Source organism: Alligator mississippiensis, chromosome 5, assembly GCF_030867095.1.
Source record: "Alligator mississippiensis isolate rAllMis1 chromosome 5, rAllMis1, whole genome shotgun sequence".
Lineage (NCBI taxonomy): Eukaryota > Metazoa > Chordata > Crocodylia > Alligatoridae > Alligator > Alligator mississippiensis.
Genome location: NC_081828.1, coordinates 207383368 through 207399625, shown reverse-complemented (window position 1 = coordinate 207399625; position 16258 = coordinate 207383368). Strand labels below are relative to the sequence as shown.

Here is a 16258-nt window from a genome sequence, read left to right as displayed (position 1 = left end):
CCGAGCCGGGCCGGGGGCGGGGGGAGGGGAAGGGAAAGGGGGGGAGGGGGGAGATCCGCCGTTCAAAGCCGGCCGCAGGCGCCGCGCGGAAAAGTCGCTGCGTCATTCCCAGCTTCACCTGCGCCCCACCCCCCTCGACGCCCATTGGGCCGCCCGCTGCGTGACTGCAGGAAGCCCCCGCTGCGGATTGGTGGGCGAAGGAGCGAGGGGGGGAGAAGGCGGGGCCGCTCCCACCATTGGGTCGGTTCAAAACCGGGGAGGCGTGGCTCTAGGGGAGGGGATTGGTGGAGCTGCGCATGCGCGCGCTGGGGCGGTTGTGACGGTTGGCGCGGTGGCGACCCGCCCCGTTTCGCACGCGCTGAGGCACGTTACGAGCATGGCGCAGTTCAAGCCGCGCACGTGCGGAGTCCCCCTCCCCCCGCGTATGGCGGGGCCCTCACACACGCTGCGTGTTACTGCTACTTTTTTTTTTATAATTTTTTAAAAATCGTACTTTTATTTAAAGTTTTGAATTGCCCTGTGGGCTTCTTGGCTTGAGGGGCTGATAGTAACAACACCGAGATCAAGGTTCCCTCCGAGAATCTGTCCAGTCCATTTTTACACCGGACTGAACTTGGTTTCCACACACGACGTGCTGTGTGGAAAAGGAGTTCGTTTTGTTAGTTTTAACGACATGTCCTGGCCCCTAGCGTGAGAGAATAAATAATAAATCCCTATTTATTAATTGGGGTTAAGATGCGCAACTGCTCCCCACATAGGTGACGCGTAGGGGACCGCCACCGGCTTCGAGCCATCACCGCTTGCCTCCCCCACTGCCAACGCGGACGCCGGTGTCTGCGGGCGATCCCTGCTCGCCGCCATGGCACCCCCCCAGTCTCGAGAGGCCTGAGTCGTTCGTGGCTACCCAGGTAAGGGGAGGGAAACGCTCCCATGCTGGCAGGACTCTGATGGCAGCAATACAGCAGCTCCAGCCAACGCGTGGGCATGGCTGTGAACTTGCCGCCTCTCTTCTGACATCGTCCCAAGTGCACGGCTGGCCCCGTAGGGGAGACCGCCTTGCAAAATCCTTGCCCTTCTCCAGCAGAGGCTGAGACAACGCTCCGTGGGCCTCTCTCTGCTGCCCGCCTCAGCTCAGCGAGGGGTCGTGTTTCTGAGACAGGTGCCCGAGAGCTTGCCTAGCATACGTAGAGACGTTCGTAGGGACTAGGCGAGGCTGTTCGGTAACACGGATACGTGAGAACGGTGGCCGACATCAGTACAATTCATGTCGGACGCTAGGAAGTGCAAAACGGAGGGGTTTAGCTGAAGCAGCCACCAACCTGCGCGGTAATTCTGATGGCCTACGTTAATGCTGTCTCCCACAAATAACATTTTGTATTTTTCTCTTTAAAATAGGAAATTAACTGGGGAAAAACAAACAAAATCCTTTGTAAATGCAGACTGGTGTTGCCTCCCGGAAACCCAGAATGGAGTTTGGCTTCCATCTGAAAACTACACACCACAGCTTTAACCTCCCCTTTCAAAATGATGCCCCAAGTGCCCATAACACGCAGTCTCAAACAGCATCTGCATTTAGTGCAGATCACTCAGGGAATAGGAAACAGACTGCTGCAGGGCTGAGTCTGAGCCAACACCTGTTTTAGGTCGGCTACCTACAGCTACCATACGCTCCACGTACACCACGCCTACTGTATTTCACAATCCTTCTAGACCCATGAACAGGTTCCATCCAGCATGACTAGTAGTAGTTTATTTACAGCTTTTGCTAAAACAGCACAAGAAAATGGACAATGAAATATGTATAATAACATCATATAAATGTATGTTTTTGTTAAAGGCATACAATAAGATTACACCTACCATTCTGAATAAAATTAACACACAACATGATGATACAGAAAAAAAAAAAAGATAAAATGAAACAATGTACAATAGTAAAGTAAAATGGGAATTCTACCGGTTTTTTATTTTGGCCCTTATTCTTTGGTTTAGTAATACAAATATGCCTACCAAGTATAGGACAGGTTCTAAATTGTGAGATAGAAGCCAAATTGTTTTCTCTTCTTTAGCCCAATATTTAACATTTTCCACTAATGGGAAGATCCATTTTCCTCTTATCTTGTGAAAACAAATCAAAGCTACAGCTAGGGATTTAGACCATCTATTCCATTCTTCCCACAGGAACATATCCTATCAGAATATAGTGTCCAGCACCAGCTGCCCACGATAGTTACAGCTATCATTTGAGTAAATTGCAGCTTAATAATGGCTTCTCATTGTATGTAGTTTTGTACTACAGACAGATAGATTTCTGGACTGAAAGAGCACTTTATTAATCTAAAAAAAGGGGGAAGTTTGAGAAAAATCTCACTGTCTGGACATCTGTCTGCATACTGGCATCATTAAATCCTAAATGTATGTCTTACTTTAAATAGAGTAGAAATATAGGTCAGTGACTGCCAGTACATTGATTTCCCAGGCCATTTGTCTGAAGGAGATTATAAATATTATTTAACCATCCAAATGTGGACTTTTTGGAAAAGGTTTTAAAATATACTTCTTATAGTATCTGATAAGCATGAAAACTATAATTTTCATCCAATAACCTACAGTTCTTAATTGAACTAAGGTGCTCAGATTAAGCAGTCCTGACAGAGTGTGTGAACCCTAATTCCCACCTTACACCAACTGTAGAATTTGATAAGAGCTAAAAGCTGCGTTAAAAAGTAATTAGAGCTTTTTTTCTCTCTTTGAATGAATCATGGAGTCAGTACCACATACTTCTGCTTGTTGCATTCATCCAAGGGCATTCAGAAATAAAATTACTCCAACCACAATTGTGGGTAAGTGCTGCCAGGCTGGCAAGCACAGACTATATTGTGAACATAAGGTAAAGCTATACGTTAATTGCCATCAACAGATTCAACAAAAATAAGTTTAGATTCTCATGTGCACATTCAACACATTCACATATTTCACATACTCCATACAATAAAGTAGTCTCTATTATAGAACTATAGACCTTCAGTACTACTAGTACTACCCTTCTGCCCATCTTATTGTAAAAGGATAAAATTCTCCTCAAGGCTTGTTTTGCTATGATGCTTATAATGTGCTTATTCCAACTTAGATTCATCCAACACTATATTTTTACCTATCCATTGTTTATTAGAATGTCATACCACTCCAATTCCCTCCTCCCTGGGTGCATCTACATGTGCAATTAATTAAAAGCAATAAACTCCAGAGCAGTTTGAGCCAGAGTAAACTACTCACAGGTGCAGTGTCTACATGCATACCTGGGACAGCAGCAACTTGAGCCAGGGCGGAGCAATTTATGCCAGGGCTAGGGGCACGAGGTGCGGGGGCAGGGGCAGTCCCAGGCTCTATGTGGTGGCGGTGGAATGGCATGAAGTTACTGCAAGTGCAGGGCCATGTGGCTAGGTAGCAGGCAGGAGTCTGGCTCCGTGCTGACTGGGTTAACCAGGTGCAATTTACTCCTGCAGTCAGCATTTATATGTGTGTTTAATTGCAGTTAATTACCTTGCCATAAGATAGTACTATCCCCAACAATATTATCTTACAGTGGCAGTAATTAGTTTACTGTGAACTAATAATATGACATGTGTAGACAGTGACACTTTACTCTGCAACTAATTAGTCTACTCTGCAGTTAAGTGCATGTGTAGACGTGGCAACCGATGACAATTCCATAGTTTCGTAGTTGTTAGGGGCTGGAAGGGATCTTACAGATCATTGGGTCCAGCCTCCTGCACTTGGGCAGGAAAGACTGCTAGGATAAGATGATCCCAGCAAGATGGGCATCAAGACACTTTTTGAAGATCACCAGGGTATGTGACTCTACCACCTCTGGGGGGAGCCTGTTCCAAACCCTTGGCACTCAACTTGTAAAGAAGTTTTTCCCTATGTCTAGCCTGCAGCGATCTTCAATCAGCTTGTGCCCATTATTTCTTGTCCTCCCCTAGGGGGAGGACACGTTCCCCATGGCAAGAAGTTTTGCCTAGACCCCTACTGACATAGACTACACAGGTCAGCACTGAAATAAGACATGCTGGTTTCCTCGAGTTATACATGCACCTTTTTCCTTGGACTACACATCTGGTAAGGAAGGCAGGAAGTGGGGTTCAGCCATCATCCCCAGGTCTCATCTCTGCCAAGCTGTCTCAATTAATGTCTCTATCCATTTTCATATGCTTAACCCAGACAATACAGATGGAGTATGTTCAACACATGGCTTCCAGAAGTTATTGCCACCTCCAGAGCACAGATAAGCTTGCATTGGGGTATATCTGAACTCTGTCTCTCCTGGTTTTCAGAAATGTTAGTACATTGGCAGGTTATCTAGGCAATAGTGTGCTTTTCCTGAAAAATCTCTTGGTTTTCCTAAGGTTACAGAGTACTATCTCCCAGAATGCCTGATTGTTTTCCAAGCAGGTTAGTGTTCTACACTTTCTCTAGAGTTACCAGTGGTTTTACCAGTTATATTTTTAGATCATTTACCTGTCCCCACAAACTACAGGGAGTGCTGTGGTCTATCCCAGGAAAACAGTGAATTATACATCAATGTATATAAAGTGCAAATTAATGCATAATGTAAAACAATCATAGAAAAGAGAAAAAGAAGTGTTTTTTTGGTCATTAATTGCCTTTCAGATAAAAGTACTGTGTTTGTCTATGTTGACAGTTACCTGGAGGAAGTTACTAACTCTTGTTTGTTTCTCACATTTCCTTCCAAATTCCTATGTACCTTTTTCACTATCCATGAAAAAATGGGCCAACATTAGATAGAGAAAAGAAAACAGAATTCGCCTCAGGCAGTGGTTTTCAACCTGTGGTCTGCAGACCCCAAGGTGTCCACAGATAATATCTAAGGGGTCCATAAAAGATAACTATGATGTGAATACCCACACTTACACTTCAAAGGGGTTCACACCCCCATTTGAAATTTCCAAAGGGATCCACACCTCCATTCAAATTTTTTTAGGGGCCTGCAAACGAAAAAAGGTTGAAAACTGCTGACTTAATTAATTGTATTTATCAGTGCATCTTCCTGTCTTTGTCTTCCAGATTGTACAAGTTTCACTTTAGGGTAGGGCCTTTCAGCAAAAAGCAGAGTATGTTGGTCTTCAGCAGGAATTGATTTCATCTGAGGACATAGGTTCTATTATACTATTTTAAGGAAAGGAGATGAGCTAAACTACAGGACCTGGCCAGCAGTTGGCTGCTGTTACAGTGTGCTCGCCTCTTCTTGGCATTTATGTCTGACTGCTTTGTTTTTCTCTCATTATGGGATAGAGCCTGTCTCCTCTTCTGTAGGTACAGAGGATACTCAGCCAGTAGAAGAGGTGCTGTCCCACTATACGGATGAGAGGATGTCTTTGATAGTGGAGATCAAGATGGCATGGAGAGGCTGTACCCCTCATCGTGGTACTGAGGTCAGCTTCACAGGAGCATCTTAGCTACTGTACATAAAGGAACAGATGCAGGTTCTTTATGGATCCTTTATTTCTTCCCTTTCTCATGGGACATATTAGAGATGCAAAGGGCTGTGGTGGCCAAAATGCTGCAGTACTAGAACAGAGTGAGGTCCACAGCCGTTTTGTAGCCTGCAGGGAGGAATTCTTCCCATTGTGCCATCCACTAGTAGTCATTTGCTGGGTGGTAGAAACAAAGAAGCTGGTGTGTTGCTATTCCAATTGCTGTGCGTCTCTTACTGGGCTTGGAGAACCCAGCTGCAACATGTGACAGTCACAGCTATGATGTCCAAATCCCCCAACCCTTTATATGTGGACCTGAGGTATCTAGGCACTGGTCTGGTTTCTCCCTTCCTAGAGCTAATGGGTTTCTTCAGAAAAAGACTTTTTATGTCATAAAGACAGGCCGGAGCCCTTGGACATACTCAGCTTCTGGGATGAGGATCAGCAATTACTTGCATTTCCAGGGTCTTCTAGTTTGAGGGAACTCTTTGGCTCTCATGTTCCTTTAGTAACATCTTTTGCTTCCTTCTACCTCCCTCTCACCTGCTGGCCCTTCCTCATTTCTGTATGCTGTTCCCTGATAACTCCCACTCACTGCCTGTATCCTCCTCCCAGGGAAGAAGGTGGGTCTAGCTCTGGCACTGGGCATTTTCAGATCCCTTCCCTGCTTCCTCTGCCCAGAATCCAATTCCCATTCCCAGGACATGGGAAAATCCTCACCTCAGTGTTTCAGGCATCCTGGTCCTGCAACTGGCCGTGCGACCCAGAGTTTGGGTCACTTGGTGAGTAACTGGAGGGAGGAAAAGGCTATTGGGCCATTTCCTCTGCTAAATGATACTGGGCCATTAAGACATGGGCCCACATAGAGCCACAGTGCCTCCTGGGACTCCCAGAGCACAGGGGGAGCATGCCTAGTGCACCACCCACTCAGAGGGTGAAGTGTGCTTCTAACTGGTCTGGCCAAAGAGGGTGTTCCAGCTTCTCCGTTGGTGCTGTTGGCATCTAAGAAGTTACAGCTGGCAGAGCTGGGGGTGATGGGTAGAGGCCTATTAGGCTAGGGACAGACATTCAAAAAGCCTGAGCCTGAATTGATTCAATCTTCACAGGTTAGTCTAACCTGGCTCGGCTGAACTGGTTTGTAACTGGACAGACATTCTCGCTGGACTGAGGAATTCCAGGCACATGCCTGCAGTGGCTAAGGCTAGAAGCCAGGGTATGCTAGAGCAGCCCTCCCTTCCCTTCCGTAAAGCTGAGCTAAGGGGGGCATGGCCAGGCCCTGGCAGGACCTCTGATTAGGGAGATCTGCCTACACCATCCCAGGCTTTTTCCTGGTGGCTGCTCAAGGGGTGGGAGTGTTACCAGCCTCCAGCCCCCTGCTAGCACTCTGAGGCAAGGGGGTGTGTGGAGTGCATGCATTTGTTGATGATACGGAGCTTTTCAATCGCCCTCCTTGCATTTTTATACTGTCTGCAGCAAACTGACAGGGGAGCAAGTCAGCAGGGGGCTGATGACAGCGTTTATCACCTCATCAGCAAAACAACAGCCTCTCTCCATTAGTTCAAACTCTTCTTAAACAGCTTACCAGCTGACCTGTTGATTAACTCCAAACAGCCCTAAGCAGACACCGTTCTGTCTGCCTGTCCCAGTGAAATTGGAGAGAGACAGACAGACAGACACATACACACACACACACACACACACACACACACCCCCCCTCAGCATTAGCTAGCATACGACATGCCTAGGGTCCATGGGACTGGGGTCTGTGCTGTGGGAGATGGGAGGATCCCTGCTGTCCAGTAAGCAGCGGGAGGGGGGGCAAGGGAAAGCCAGGCAGACCCTGCTGTGCCTGCAGTCTCTGCCAGAGCTCCAGCCAGGGAGCAGAGGGGAGGGGCCAGCCCTGCTGTGGAGCAGAGAGTCTGCCCAGACCAGAGAGCATGCGGGATACTGGGGGAGACTGGTTTATCTTAAACCAGCAAGGGGTCTGGGACAGACATTGCATAACTGATTTGGGTCAAACCAGTTTAAGTGTGATACTACATTCAGCCAGGTTTATCTCACAGTTTTCAGTCATTTTCAGACTGGTTTATATGCACTGAACATCTGTTCTAGTACAGGTTTAAACCAGTTTCTGATCACTTAAACCGGTTTATGTGTAATGTCTGTCCCTAGCCTTAGTGTTTGCTTTAGAGACTGCACTGGCACCACATGCGCTCCTGGATCTAATGGCATGTTCAGGTTTTAATAACTATTGCCCTGCAGCTCTTGGGTTTCTGCCTCTCTCCTTGCACTTCTCTGACAGTTGTGACTGCCAGGGCGCTTAGGCCGACAGATTTGTACATCTAGGGTCTGGGCCAATGAATTCTCATTTAACAGCCCCGAACTCTGACATTTCCTCTGGGCTCGACACAGCCCAAGTCTGATGCTCAGATAACTCAGAGATGAGTGCAGGATAATGGCTTGTCAGCTTTCAGGGCTTTCAGCCTGCAAGGCCTGTCTCTTTTGCTTAGACACTCTATTTTGTTTGATGACAGAGTAATTGTATTAGTCTGTTCATACCGGTTTAGGGGATGACGCTATTTCTATTGTAAATAAGCCTATAGGTAGAGGTTAAGGACAGCTGTTGAACACAAAATAAATATCAAGCATTTACTTTAGGTGGGAAATACTAAGTGACCAAAAACAGAAACACACAAGGAGTACCAAAAACTGAGCCTGCGCAGGGAGTGGGTATGTGCACAAAGACCCAAAACACACTGTGATGCAGGCCTGGGAGGGTGGGATAGGTGGTCACCTTCCTTTTTTTGCACATTTTGCCCAGCTGTGACAAAGAAGAAAACGCCTAAATCAATTGTGCACAGAGTGGGAAACTCTTGACCACTTTGCTTAATTGCTTCTCTGAATTCCTGGTGAATTTGTTTTACTCTTCCCATGCAGCAGAGTCTGCCTGGTGCTGGCATGCACAGCTTTTTACAACACCCCTTTGCCAAACAGATGTATAGTACTGAGAAATTTGTATTAAATTGTAGGCTCCTTCCCCCCCTGCACTTTTGTTACTTAAGGTATTTCCCTCTATTCACTTAGAACAGTCACAGCAAAGTATTAGGGCTCACCCCCCAAATTTGTGATTGGCCTGCACTGATTTTCAAGAGATTCAAAAATAAAAAATAAAGAATCGGGTATATAAACTAGCTCATTCTCTAGATTAACTTTTTACATATTTCAAAGGGGAACATCCCTTTCATCTCAGCCTCCTAACGGGCAAGTTCCACTAATTAAGGTAAATTCCAATTTGTAGGTTTTAATTATTCTCAGAAGTTTTGCCAACAAATAAGACATTTCTGCTCTGGTGATTGCTTTGTTTGTTTTTAAATATTTTTTCAGCCCTTCCCTGTATTCCAACCTCATGGCAAAGGGAGCCATTTAAAAATGGTGCCAGACTTGGTTTTTGCCAAACTTTCTGAGGTGGCGGGGACACAGAAAGACCACTTGATTTTTTAAACTAAAAGGACAGGGAGGCCAAAGTTTTAAAGGTACCTCTGCCCCTCTGATATATGAGCTAGGCTGATTGACTGTTAATAGGAAAGACCGTCACAAATATCAACAGGACTAAACAGGAGCAGAAGGAAAAGCACAAACAAGGCCCCAGTGCTGCCCTGAGCTTTGTCGGGGAACCCTGCGCCTGCACAGCACCCACTGGTCTTCAGTAGGGAATGCCCTGTACTTCTCAGTGCCTGTCTGCTGAGGTTTCTAAATTAGAAGAGTCTGAGACACGATAATGGGTCCCACTGAAGTCAGACAAAATTGCCATCAACATCACATACACGTATACAAGGTGACGACTTTCAAAACCGCATTTTGATTAAGAGCCAAATCAAACATCAGAGAGAATAGCACAGTTTGCATATAACAGGGTCTGCTTTTTCTTGCACACAACTTTGGTCATGTGCAAATAAGGAATGAATTAACTCCCTTGTAATAATTCCCTTTGAAGTTACTTCTGTAGAGCACTTAATAGGAGCATGAGAAGTGGAGACTCACAAAGTCTTTTGAAGTAAACCGGTTACTTTGGAGAGTGAGGAACTGCATGAGTTGCTATCTGAAGGAACCAGAAACATGCATGCGAACGGCATCAGAGCCAGAGAAATGCCTGGCTGAGTTCCTGCTCTCCTGGGCGTGCAGGCTATTGGCCAGGTATGTGTGACAGTTTCCCTCGTGCTGCCCTTTCTCTGCCCTTATCCTGCAAACACACACTTCACACAGGCTGTGACTGGATCATTTGCTTGCGTTACCCATCACTGAAATTCGCCCTGGCTTTTATTCCATATTTATCATGCCAGTAGGGATGTTGGACATTCTCACTTCAAACAGTAAATGAGCCTCTGTCCTGGGTAGGCCACACTCATTCCTGCAACACGTGAGCTTTCCAAGGGCTAAGAGCAGCTGTGTTGGGGCTTTGGGGCACTGCTGCAACAGTTAAATAAAACTCAAACTCATGCTGTGCTCGCTTTTCTCTCTTCCTCATCCCATCCTCAGTCCAAACTAGGTTGCTTCTTATCAGCTGATTTCCCAAACAGATTCTTGGAGATCTTCCGCTCCAACCACTGGGTGGGCTGGTGGGAAAATGCTTTTTATTCTTGCATACAACAGAAGAACCACTGCTGGGATTGCTAAACCCTCAGCTCATTCTGAGAGATGAATGCTTGAGACAAACGGGGCTGGGCCTTTGGTCTCCTGCTCATCATACTGTTAGGGGGACTATTTGATGTCCTTTTTACAGCTTTACAGCTTCATAACTGAGGGCTGTCTTTGGTCTGATGGCCGGCGGTGAAACTCGGAGTCCGGTGCTGGTGCTGCTGCGCCGCTCCGGACAGTTGATGTTTGAGTTTGTTCAGAAAATAGAAAAAATCAGGGGCCACCGCTCATGTTTGGGCAGCTGGGCGCCAAAGGACAATCAACTAATTACGTGGGACAATACTGTTAGGGGGAAGAGTTCTGCTTGCCTGCATGGGAAGGGGTAGATTAGCTTTTGGCTCTTAACCTTTTAAGATATTTTGGGTGGGGTGGAGCAGAAAGGGAATTACCTGGGAGCCTGGATTTCCTTTCCCAGACTCTGCAGAGGCCCATCATAACATGCCCAGGTTAGTAGTGCCGTGAGTGACCCTGCACCCGTACTGGGGGTGAGAACCGCAGCAGCTGGGCTTTCAGGAATCCCGGAGGGGAGAAGTACCCTCGAGATTCCTGAAAGCCCAGCTGCTGCCATGTGCTCTAGGCTGCTCCTCCTGGAGCCCTTCATTAGGAGAGGCCACTGTTGTGTTTGCCTGTGGGCAGCTGGGGCCATGCAGGAGCAGGGCTTTGGTAGCACTGGAGTCCGTGAGGGAGGCCCAGGCCCAGTGCCTCACTCATAAAGGCAGTGCTTGCACCTACCCTGGAGGCCCTGACTCTGAAGCTAAACTGCAGCTGCTGTGCTTGTTTGCTGGCTACCTTTAGGGGAATTCTGCTGTAATCAGGGAATAGGGAGCACCAGGAGAAGGTGGGGAGCTTGAGTTCCCTTGTTCTGTGCCTGCTGTGAAAGCAAGGCATGAGGAGCCTGGCCGGCTGTGACAGATTTATTGCCAATTGCATTAGCATGGCCAGGCGTGTCCTCTCAGCGGCCCTGCTGCCAAAGCCAACCTTTCAGTTTCTGTTATTAAATATAGCGTCAGTGGTTTTTATCATCCGTGACCTGAACAGGGAGGAGGTTCCAACATTGCTTGTGTAACAGACCTGGCAGCATGACACAGCAGAAGCAGAAAGAAGAGCAGGGAGTTGAGATCTGATTGCCCTTGGATTTTTAGAGGATTTAAGGCCAGAGGGGATAATTCAGTCATGCAGCCTGACCTGTATGTCACGGGTCAGTAAATGGCACCTGGCTGCCTGCAGATTGAGCCCAGTGACTTCAGTTAGATCAAAGTATTTCAGTCATCAGCATCTGATTTCTTATACACCTATCCCACTCTGAAGATTAGCGGAGTGTTGATTGTACGAGAATCCTAAGTACAAAACCTCCTGAGGGAGGGGGCAGCGCAGTGCAGGTTGCCCCATGGTGTTTCAGACACCCTAAATCAGAAGGTCCTGTTTTCCTGCTGCTTAGTCACCTGGGCCTGTGGCTATTGCCACCTGAGTATCTGCAGGTTGCTCCAGACATTTACAGTTGATGCTAGGATCCCAGGCTTGAGCTGATGTTACTGCATGACAGCTGGTATAGCATTGTCTCTAAAATAAAAGGGGCCCCTTCTAGGATTTTAATTTTTATCTTATTGCTGATAATAAATATGAGGTCACCGATAGGGCGCAGCAGCGATTCTGGCCATTCTGGATCTAACACACACAATTCTTAAAAGCTTCCTTAGCCCAGCTCAGAGAGATTTGCTTTTGCATGTTCGTTATATTGAGCTGCTCGCTCTGCCCTTCAGAGGATAAACCCCCCCAGGGGTGAGGGCGGTCTGGAAAATGCACACACATCTCCGTTCCCCTGTGTCAGCCAGCAGGTGTTTTTATCAGGCACTTTCCTTCTGCTCACAGTATAAAGGCAGGATTGAAGGAAAATAGAATTTTTTTCCTTGATGCTGGCTCTTGGCTAAGAAATAATAGAAATGATCAAAGACCCATTTCCTTCCAAGGCAGGTGGCTTGTACCATTTCTGTATTTGTTTTGGGTTCTTAGTATTTGCTGTAAAATGAATACATGCAACCATAGTCCTGGCCTGTCACACACCAGTTCCTCATTGGGCAGCAGAACAGCACAGTATCTAAACAGTCTGACACTGAAGCCCATTTTTCTTCAATGGTTTCCATGCCCCATTTAAGATTAAATCACTTTCTGTGTGAGTGAACATGCTCAAAATCTCCAGCCCAGGGCAGTGCGATAGAAGCAGGGTCCAGCCTCAGTAAGACAGTACAAAAATAGTGCAACTGGGATATCAGAGAACTGCCTTGTCTGCTACATGTCAGATTTCATCTAAAGGCTGGTGGATAAGAGCTAGAGGGGGGATTTCACTTGGGCTTTTTGTTTTGGTCCTCCTAATTTCTGCTGAGCTGGTTGCAGAGTGAGTGCAGGCAGCGAAGAAACTTGCCTACAGCCTTTGACATGGGCTGACTAGGGGCTGGGAGGCCCTGAGACATGACTGGTAATAACTGTTATAAAACTGGGAGGGTGCCCCTGCTATTTAGAGGAGGCTCCAGTATGTCACACTTCAGACAAGAGGTCTCCAATACAGCCTGTACATTGTCTAGATTATGTCATCAGACTTCTTGACAGCTTCTGATGGGAGAGATAGTCAAGGGATCTGTACATTTTTCTCAGGACATACCTAACCATCAGGTGCTAAATTAACATTGTAGTATTTAATAGGCCCCATTGGTTCTTCCTCTGAGAATGTCCTGTCCCAGTGAGGTAGGCTGATGTGGGAGCATGAGGCCAATGAACATACTGGTGGGTTTCTGCAAGGACAAATGTGTTTAGGGTCTCCATAGCTAGGTAAGGGCCAGCAAGGCCACCTGGCCAAGGAGCAATGGCACCACCAGCCCAGCCAGTATTCTGCATCAGGGTCCATATCATAGTACCTACAAGTCTAAGGGCATGCTCTGGAGCAACATGACCTGAGTGGAGGATTTCCCTGGTATTCCTCCTTTTCAGGTGGTGAGGACAGAGGTGACGCCTTAACTTCTCACGATCCAATTCAGTCAATTTCAGATGTGCGGCAATGAGTGAAAGACAAAGCGACAGCTGTGGTATTCTGAGAGTTGAAAGGGGAGATGTGCCCTCCCCACAAGCAATGCCTGAAGTCTTCTGGAGACATAATGATCTTTGGGTTTTTTCCCTCTACTAGGAAAGTGAACGCAGGAACAGGAAGCATCCTTAATGCATCTTCCCCTTACAACTCTGCCTTGGGAAGCAGGGATTGGAGTCTAACTGCGGCTCTGAGTGATGTTACCAGCGTAACAATCGCTATTTTAGCCATTGGCAGCACCACAGTGTTGAAGTAAACACTGAAACAGGTGTGCACAGTGGTAGGGGTGTGGCCACTTCACCTTTACGATGTACCCATGGCTTAACCTTTGGACTAGCCCCAAGAGTGCTTCCCAACCTGACTTTGAGGGATCCAAGAGGGACCTGGAGCCTTCGTTCTGCTAACGAGAGCCATCACACCCAGAGCATGCATTTGAACAGGATGTGAGAAGTGCTCCCCAGAGGATTAGCTCTGCTAACGGAGGAGGCAGCCCCTAGGGAGTTTCTCTTGAATCTGCGACTAGGATCTGATGTCTTTGGATTTTTTGATTTTTTTCCTTGTGCTGCACAAGTAGAGGACTGTACCTGCAGTGCCACCTTGGGCTGCTTCATATTCTTTGTGGGGCTTGGAGGCCAATGTGTGAGATAAAAGGGAGTGTGTGAGGATGCTGATGGTGCTGCTGTGAAACAGTCAGAGCTGCACCCCTACCTGGCAGATCCTATGATTGGGAATGTGCAGAGGTCACTGGATCTACATGGACATAGTGAAGCTACAGATGAACTACAGATGCAACAAAACAAATGGGCTATGGCCCAGTCTAATTCTGGAAAACGGTCCACTGTTAATTCTTGATCCTACCTCCGCAAGTTTGGGTAACCGCAATTACACCCAACTTGTCTACGGGGATCATTTTAAAATGAACTCTATAGGTAAATCAGAAAGACAAGCAACGCACAAGTGGCAAGGCCCCAAGGAGGGGGACGGTGACATTTGTACATGTAAGGAAAACCCCTTGCCAGCTGGAGACAGGAGACTTCCAGATGATGACTCATATTCGTCCTTTTGGGTGAAGGCTCCTTCCTCTTCCACAGCTCGACCTCCCATCAGAGCACACTATCAGAGGGTAACGTTGGTTGCCGGACAAATAAGTGCAGGTGGGATGTGCAGGTGAGCTCTGTAGAAGTGAGGGGCAGGGGAATAAACTTATATGTAACATCACAAGGACAAAGGACGTTGGAGAAGATACTAATTCTCTTTCATAGCACTTGCCCTCCACTTTCCTCACAAGGAATCACCATAATTAAATTGCTAGTTCCAGCTACTCCCATCAGGTGGGCATTAGCATTTTGCTTCATTTTACCTATGTGAAATGTCAGGCTATTAGCATGGACTGTTGTGGGAGGAAGGGGCAAGTTTAAAAGGGGAGTCAGAGTTCTGGGTGAGTTTATAAAGGCTTTGGTTTGAAGAATACTGTTGGGAACATTAAGTGGGTAGTACTGTGAACTGAAGGGGGACTCTGGATTTTTATGTCTAACAGGTATTTATTTCACAAACTGAGCTACTTTCCGTTTTTTGATTTTGGCTTTTTTTAATCTTTTAAAATTCTTGTTCATTTTGTTAACACCCCCAAACTGAACATTTGCATGCCTTTAATTTTGTGATGCAACAGCAACTTATTACCAGTTTTATTATACAGGTGTGTGATTGTTCTGATTTAGATTTAACAATACAGCAAAAAAAGCACAAAGGTGGTGCATGTGTACAGCAAACAAGGATGGGTGTCATGTTTCTGAAAATAGAGAATGCTGTTTTAGGAGTATTTATAGAACATATATTAGGGCTCAAGAGGTCATGTAGTCCAGCCCCTGTTCAAGGTGGGATCATCCCTGACTAAACCACCCCAGCCAAGCATGTGTCTAACCTGCTCTCGAACGTTTCCAGGGATGGAGATTCCACATCCTTTCTAGGCTGCCTGTTCCAATGATCACTAGCCTTGTAATGAGGAAGTTCCTCCTAATCTCCAACCTAAATTTCCCCTGCTGCAGTTTGAACCCGTTGCTCCTAGTCTTTCCCCTACGGCCACAGAGAATAGTTGATCTTCATCAATAGTTGAAGACAATCATCAAATCTCCCTTCAGTCTTCTCTTCTCCAGGCTAAACAATCCTAATTCTTGCAGCCTTTCCTCATAAATCATGTCTGCCAGGCCTCTGTTGTTTTGTCCATCTCCACTGGTCTCTGTCTACTGTGCCAACACCTTTATTCAAGTGTGGGGCCCAACACTGGACACAGTACTCCAAGGGAGGCCTTGCCAGCGTTGAACAGAGCAAAAGAATCACTTCTCTTGATTTGCAAGCAACACTCCTGTTAATATAACTCCATCGGCCTATTTTTCCAACCAGAATACTGTTGGCTTCTGTTCAGCTCCACTATAACCCCAGATCCTTCTCCGCAGCACTGCAGCCTCGCCAGTCATTCCCCACTCTGTATTTGGGCATGTGACTGTTCCATCCCCATCACAGGACTTTGCACCTGTCCTTGCTGAATCTCATCTGACTGACTGGACCATTTTTCCATCATCCAGGTCATTTGGGATCCTAGCCATACCCTCCAGCATTTGCAACTCCACCCAGCTTGGTGTCATCTACAAATTTGCTAAGCGTGCACTCAATCCCGTTGCCCAAATCCATTAATGAAGATATTAAGTAATACCAGATCTAGGACAGACCCTTGGGGAACTGCACTTGATACCTCCTCCCAACTAGGCTGAGCCATCTCCACACATCAGCTCTCTGTGACAATATTTTCCCAGGATTATGTAACAGGATTGTAATGCTTTGATAGGAAGGTCATGGGGGGGGGGGGGGGGGGGGAGGAGAGTGTATTCCTCTTAACATAGATCGCAGTGCAGCAGAGCACATAAGCACATGGCTAGCTTAGTAAAGCAGTAGTTGCACAGACAGATACACACGCACCCACCTGCTTTCCTGA

The 16258-nt window shown here is 46.7% G+C and overlaps 1 long non-coding RNA gene across 1 annotated transcript; it reads left to right on the top strand.

Annotated features, from left to right (window-relative positions):
* The first annotated feature begins 128 nt into the window (after positions 1-128).
* Positions 129-16109, top strand: LOC109286074 (uncharacterized). Its single transcript, XR_002093996.2, has 4 exons — positions 129-908; positions 5338-5456; positions 9493-9692; positions 13369-16109. It is a non-coding gene; the product is annotated as an uncharacterized LOC109286074 (long non-coding RNA).
* Positions 16110-16258: the final 149 nt, after the last annotated feature.